The sequence below is a fragment of the Mytilus trossulus genome, chromosome 2 (genome assembly GCF_036588685.1).
Source record: "Mytilus trossulus isolate FHL-02 chromosome 2, PNRI_Mtr1.1.1.hap1, whole genome shotgun sequence".
NCBI lineage: Eukaryota > Metazoa > Mollusca > Bivalvia > Mytilida > Mytilidae > Mytilus > Mytilus trossulus.
Genome location: NC_086374.1, coordinates 56,958,266 through 56,966,146, shown reverse-complemented (window position 1 = coordinate 56,966,146; position 7,881 = coordinate 56,958,266). Strand labels below are relative to the sequence as shown.

Sequence of the window (7,881 nt, the reverse complement as noted above, 5' to 3'; positions counted from 1 at the left end):
TTAGCATATTGTTCTTTAACTGTTCAAAACTTAACTTTTAAACATCAAAGCAGATAATGTAAGTATCAATATATGTTTATTCATGAATTATAGAATACTTTCTTGAAACACAATTATTTGTCATTTGAAATCAATAAAAACTCTATTGTTAGGCTTAACATACAAGTAGCTATTTAAGTAAATCTATTTTATTTTCACAATATCTCTCAATACAAAACATTAATAGTTTCTTATCATCCAGCATTGTTTGATGGTATAGTCCACTTTTTGGACATTCGGCACAGAACTTTGACATTATTGTGGTTTCAATATTTTTTTGAATTTAAAAGAACCTCAAATCATTGACTGAGTGATGAAAATAATAACTGATCCAACTTTTGTCTTTGAATTTATTCTGGTCTTGTTTCTATGTTTTCTCCATTTATTCTAGGTGGTGAATTTCAATCCTTCTGAAAAAGAACCAATAAAATCTAAAATAATGGATTATACAAAATTGTAAACCTACATGTAGCAATAATATGATTTTCAATAAAAAATAGCTATGTGGTATGGATTTTACTGATTGTTAAAGGTTGTCCAGTGTCATCAGTTGCTAACGGCCTACATCCTTTGGTCTCTGATGGAGGGTTGTCAAATTAGCAATATACCACATCTTCCTATTCTAATACCATATAACAATCAATTAAATTATTCTTCTTTATAAGATTTGGGTATTTTCCCAAGTTATATACATAATATATATATATACTGTAAATTCTGAATTAATGCGAGTTTTTTTTATTGCGAAAAATGCAACAGAGTTGTAGACACAATAATTTAAACTCGCATTATGAAATATTTTATATGGATTAAACAGGACTTTTCTCAAAATCGTAAAATTTAAAATCGCGAAAATGACAGAATCGCAATAATAAATGCACGCAATAATTTATGAATTTACAGTATAAAGATCAATGTTAAAACTTTAGACAACTATAATAACATTCCATTATTCACAAGAATTTGCAATATATTATACAAAATGCAGACAACAGAAACAATATTTCTTTAAGCTTTTGAAGTTCAGACAGATTTCAATGTTTGTTTTCTTTCAATGAAAAAATACCTTGAACTCTTTGAACTTATTGGAAACTATAACATTGATACAAAAAAAATATGTATGTTTTATCCTTATTTTTTGTGTTGTTGGCTTGCTGTCTCATTTTAATATACATTTAAACATACATCAATAATCTTCTTCTTTATTAAAAGTAAAAATGGGATATTTTTGATTTTGATATCCCAAAACATTATAGTTCTATCAAATAACTTATTACCAAGTTCAAAAACACCAATGTGTTTGATATTAATTTTAAGACATGTATAAATGTTCCAGACCATATCAGTATTCGGATCTTACTTTTACGGTCCAGAACTTACAGTCTCACCATATGTGTACAGTCAGACCATTTAAGTATACTTGTACTGTCTGGTACCAGCTCGACCAAACCTGTGTTTTTATTTTAACTGCAATTAAACTTTTTGTATTATTCTATTAAAAATTTCAGTTATGTTGATCTGTACTGTACATTTGTTTGTAATAAACTTGACCAACTTCTTAAAATTGGGCAGACTGTATGCATACAGTCCAAATACTTGTATGTTCTGGAACATAAACATGATTAACAAGCATTTGGCAGGATGTCATGCTAAAATCCCATTTATATAAGAAATAAATTTTGAGTATATACATGTAAATCCACAAGTTACTTACTGAAATTCATGGTGAACACTCACCAAAAACTTACAATTTAGAGGAAAGACTGGAAAGATGAATGCACTATCAAAACAGAGCATAAAACTTACCGAAAAACAAGATGTTTTACATTTATCCAGGAGCAGGATAATTGAAAAGTTGTTTTTTTCTTTCTCTGCTGTCCATCATATAACCTTTGAATTCATTCATGCAAAATATGAAAATCTGCAAAGGTAAGACCTAGAACCTCAACTTATCCACATTTTGAATTTTGAACTGCATAGTGCATACTTGTCCTTTTCATCTTGCTGACAACCTAAACATAAAAAATGATAAAAACATATTCTAGATTGACTAAATGTGTTTTTATTTTTGTTGGTACATGTACAAATAATTTTCCCAACTTTAAAACGAACACATCATCACCAAAGAGGAGGTCATACTAACCTCCGAAATATTTAAACAAACCGAAATTATTAATTGATTAAGATCTTGTAAATTAATGGCATAGATACTCTTATTTTTGAAAACTTGATGTCTATTGCATACTTATATTCCTTTGTATGAGAGTATGCATATTAAGATAGACTCCATGGACTTCAATGTAAGCATGATTAATGTTTCAGTCACTGACCATGCTGACAGTTTTTCAGCTCTATATCTACATTTTGAGAGAATCTTGCAAAACTGTATATTCTGATATTCAGAACTTATTGTGAGGTTTTTATTAATACAACTGAAAGCTGTATTTCGTTTTCATTTCTGATACATATTTATGCGTTGAAGACCAGTGTCGAATTTTTCTCACCGCATTGAAGACCCATAGGTGACCTTCGGCCGTTGTCTGCTCTTTGATTGGGTTGTTGTCTCTTTGTCAAATTCCCAGTTTCCACTTCCCATTTTATATCATGTATGCTGATTTTTCTTAAATTACAATATTCAATCATGCAATTTTGTCCATTATTGAAAATACGATAAGCAAAAATAAATGCACAAAAAAATTTAACATTTTTATATATGTAATGTAAAAGACTTTTTTTTAAATTCAAAACAGTTGCCTACACTGTTAATTTCCTTGTTTGATTTCATATTTTTAAAGCCTTTATAGCTAGCTAGATGGTATGCCAGGGCAGATCCAGCCATTTGAAAGGGGGGGGGTCCCAACCCAAGACAAAGGGGATGGTCCTATATTCATTTGATTTGTTTAATAGTCTCATACAAGAATATATATGGTTTGAGGGTGGGGATCAGGGATCCTGAAATTTTTTCACCTAACCACTGGATGACAGGGGATCTCAACCATTTAAAAGTTTCTCAAACATGTGGGGGTGGGGGTGAACCCCATGGACTCTCCCTATATTTCCTTTGATTTGTTTTATTGTTCTATACAAGAATATATAAATATGGTTTAGGGGTGGGGATGTTGACTGTTTACAAGTTTTCAAACTAGAGGGGGTGGGACTTCACTTTTATTTTATTTCATTATTAATTTTATTGTCCCCGACAAGAATATATATGATTTAGGGGTGGGGATCTGGATCGTTCACAAGATAATAGCACATTCTCAAATTGAACAGGGTGAGGTAACCCCCTAAGACCTCCTTTTAATTTCATTTGATTTGTTTTATCATCCCATTCAAGAATATATATGGTTTAGGGATGGGGATCTGGACTGTTTACAAGATAATAGCATATTCTCAAATTGAAAGGGGTGGGGATTACCTCCCATGGACTCATATATACAGTACTGGTGTAATTTTTTTTTTAAATATAATACAACTGAAGACCACCATGACCACAGTGGTGGATCCAGAATTTTTCATAAGTGGGGCCCACTGACTGCCTAAGAGGGGCCTGCTCCTGCCATGACTCAGTGATTCCATATATAATCAAGTAATTCTTTTCCCAAACAGGGGGCCCTGAACTCCTGATCCCCCCTTTATTTTCCTCATTTCAATCACCCTGATATAAATTTAGTTTTATCACTTACAATAGGAATGGTTTGAATTCCCCAATAATTCTTATATATCATTAATATCAACATATTTCATTGTTGATAAATGAAAGGCAAAAGTTTTCTATGGGTAGAAATGGATAGTAGGAAGCTTTCAGATTCACACCATGCCGGTGGCTGTGTTCAAAGTGCTGGGTTTTTATGACCCTCGTTGTTTGCGGACTAACTATTTAGGCCAGTGGTGGATTATAGTGTGCGTGCATTAATCTTCTATACCTTCTTAATCAATATATTCAAATACTGACGGCAAGTTTTGTAATGATGTATCAATGTCTTTTTGAAATCACCGTGCTATTTACATGTGGGATCGAGAATGCAGGGGAAGGAAACTTGTCAATTATGTTTATTTCTAAGCCAAAATAAAATGAGCCGCCGTAAAATTAACCTTGGGTAATAACAGTGCATGTAAGGCTCGTCTCGGAGGGGTGTCTTTTTTTGCTGTCTTCTTTTTTTAGTTATATTTTTAATAACTTACACTTTTTCAACATTATTCTCTTGCTTTCACTATACTTTATTCCTTTTTTTCTTTGTCCTTTGTTCTCTATTCTGACTGTTAATTCACATCCCTACCCTCTTAAGGGAGCTACCATTTGATTTTTATGGGGGGGGGGGCTAGGATGAAATTTGAAAAAAATAGGCAGGACAGGAGTTTTGAGTAAAAAAAAAAGGCAGGATGAGACACTTGCAAAAAAAAAAAGTCAGGACGACAATTTAGGTAAAAAAAGTCAGGATAAACTAAAAAAAAAAAAGGCAGGACCGAACAGAGTGAAAAGGCTAATAATTCATGGCTCAGTAGTTGTGTAATCAGTGACACGTGCCCTTATTATTTTCTAAGAATTACAAATGTAACATATCTATCTAAGTTCGATTTCAAATTCTTCCAAATTAACTCTAAAATAAGAAGCGTATAAAGAATATATGCATCCATCCTGTGTGCGATGACTATAAAGGGCCCTGAGTGCACTTTGTATGTCATGAGTGCAATCAGGAGGTCCTTTAAGCGGTGTTTAGACGTACCGTTATTCTTCTGGAAGCTTCAATTTTTTTTATCGATAACTTTTACACAAGGAGACATTTTTGTTTTTTTTGACAGCATGAACCCCAGTTAATAAGAAAACACAAATTAAGAAAGAAAATCGTTTGCAATTAAATTTTATAGAAGGAAAAAGGGAGGTAATAAACAAATTTTATTTACGCTCACATACTTCTAAACATATTTGCATATGTAAGCTCTCTATAGATAATGTTAAATTATTAAGGAGTTTTGAAAAAAAGAATATATACAGTTTAATTTTGACTAAAATAGTAATTCATTTTATAGATTTGGTACCTCAGTTTCGACTCAACATTTCATTTTGAATTGTTAGATGGCAAACTCTTTAGGAGAATATTGTATCTGTTCTTTGTGTAATTATGGTGATATTGGCGATAATATTCATTATAACAAGGCCTTGTACAAATCCTTGATTATAGAATGTTTGGCAATATAAAAAGACGAAAGTAGACAAACCCTAATTATGCAGGGTTTCACAAGTTAATCTCCAAGCGGCCCACATATTTTTCAACGTTTTCAAAATGAAATAACTTGAATTGAAAATTTCCCAACTGTGAAAATTTGTTATTTCTAAACGTCTTTAATTATTATTTCGGAAAAAAATTTATTGAGTATATTCATATATTTTCATAATTTTTTCCAAGGAAACCTTTTTTTTGCAAAGTTTACTTCTATATGTTTTTAACCATCACCAGCGACTTATTCTCTGCCATCACCAATTAGTCCTAATTATTAAAGATCAATTGACCAAATTCAAATGATGATTGGTATATCGTATTGAATATGACCATCGGTCATCCGTGACGTATCCCAAATAACGACGCATGCCGATAGATAGATCATAGTTTATTAATTAGCGTCTCGCAATTTAAATTTCATCAAGGGGACTTAATTAAACCAGTTACTATACAAATCTTGAAAAAACGATGTACATGTACTTTTTAATATTTTTAAAACAAATTACGAAAACGTTTAGTGTAAAAATCACCGAATATAAATGTTTCTTTCTTGCAGGTTTTGGCATTTGTAAATAACATTAACGTTTTGGAATTCTAATGCAAAAGACAGTCGATTCAAATTGAAATAACTTCTTTAAAGATGGTTTGATTTTTTCAGAGACACATGTATTATATATGTCTCAATACATGTATTATATCTCTCTGATTTTATCAAAACAAAAATTACAAAATTATAAAATATGTTAGTTATCGAATGTATACCCTGAACTCTTACTATTATATATTCATGTCCTAAGTTAATTAATGTCCCGTGTGCAACCAGGAGATCCTGAACGGTTTTTAAACGAACCATTATTTTATACGCATATATTCAAAGCTGTTCTTAATTATATGCATACAAGGTATCAGTGGCGGATCCAGGGGGGGGGGGGGGGGGGGTTCTGGGATTGGAACCACCCCTTTTTTGAACGATCAATGCATTTGAATATGGACATATGGTTGGAACCACCCCCTTTTGTCCTGGGTTGGGACCCCCCTCCTTTTCAAATGGCTGGCTCCGCCGCAGAGGTATATTTATATATATATATATGAGTGTACCAGCCCCCCTCCTAAATCTTGGGAAACAAATGGTAGATTATATAGGGAATCACGGAAGCATGACTGGACGTGACCCCTCTAAGGCAGTCAATGAGTCCCCACTTATGAAAATTTCTGGATCAACCATTGCTTAGTTCTAGTTATCTTAGGTCCTAGTGTGAAATAAAGCCAATAGGTCTTTTTAAACACATCTTTATTCATACATGTATATATACGTTTTCTCACGGATTTGTTCATACAATATTGAAATTATGTTTACTCAATGCGCAATTACTGAAGTTTATATTTGCTACTTTTCTTCTTAATTTCATATAATTTTTTTTGATTTTTTTTCTTCGAAAAATTAGTGGTGTTGAAATAGGGAATGGACACAGATACCTTATCACATTTAACCAAAGAAATGTTGTATAATGTCATCAATTTGTATTACACGTAGACAGGATGTTCTCTAGAAAACTAATACAAACCCGAGATTACACGCACTGTCGTAATGGAAAATTACTGTATGTTATAGTTACCTGTAATCAGCTTTGCAACACCATGTTATGACAGTTCAAAAAGATTTTCTTCAAATCAAAATGGAATATTCATTTTTTCTGTAAAATTTTAAACTTTAAAAAGTAGACTTTGACAAAATTATGAAATAGCAAGAATTGAACAAATTAAAATCGTATTTTAACAAAGATTTAGATATAATTTTACAACGATCCTTAAAAAATAACCAAACAAACGTTGAATCAAACGATATGAACCTACGCAGTTTTATATTAGAATACTGACACACACCAGTTTGCCATCTCAATATGCAAGGCAAGGGTGCTTGGTGAGGTGCTGGAACTTGATGTACATGTATCGTTAGGATTGACTGCCTTTTTACAGAGACTTTCTATTCTTACTAGTTGTTATCAGTTAGTATAGACGGTTGGTTCCTGGCTTAGAATGATTCTCTGCTCAGCAAATGGTGCGTAATTAGCATTTGAATCAAATTTCTTGTAGAAGTAAAAAACACAAATTAATGTATTTGACAACTTTATTCAGGAGCACAGTCTATATTATCCGGCGTAAATAACTTCGAGATTTATGTGGAAGTTTACTCTGCTGCTCGATCTATGCTAATCGATGTTCCAGTATATTTCATATTTATATTAATTCGTGAGGCCTCGTCATCGTTTATATTCACTAAAAGCACAGTCGCCTAAATATTTTATATGGCGAAAAAATTGCGAAAATTGGGGGCAATAATATATTTTTAGTAGCCATTATTATTTTAAAATCTTAAGAGGTTGCTTGCAAATTTAACTCTAAAATGAGAAGTGTATGACGATCTATAACGAATATATACATCCATCATGTGTGCAGATACGGCGGATATATAGGGTCTGTCATGAGTGCACTTTGTATGCCCTGCATGTGTGCACCCAGGAGGTCCTCCTGAGCGGTGTTTAGACGTACCGGGAAAATCTTATCTGATTCAGGATCATATTCATCGGTTACACTCCCCTGTCACCAGTAATTCTTTTTT

General features: G+C 32.4%; 1 long non-coding RNA gene across 1 annotated transcript; it reads right to left on the bottom strand.

Moving 5' to 3' along the window:
- Positions 1-203: 203 nt before the first annotated feature.
- On the bottom strand, positions 204-4,181 carry LOC134705262 (uncharacterized). The gene is made up of 3 exons (XR_010105517.1): positions 3,966-4,181; positions 1,846-2,051; positions 204-449 (listed from the first exon to the last, which is right to left on the bottom strand). It is a non-coding gene; the product is annotated as an uncharacterized LOC134705262 (long non-coding RNA).
- Positions 4,182-7,881: the final 3,700 nt, after the last annotated feature.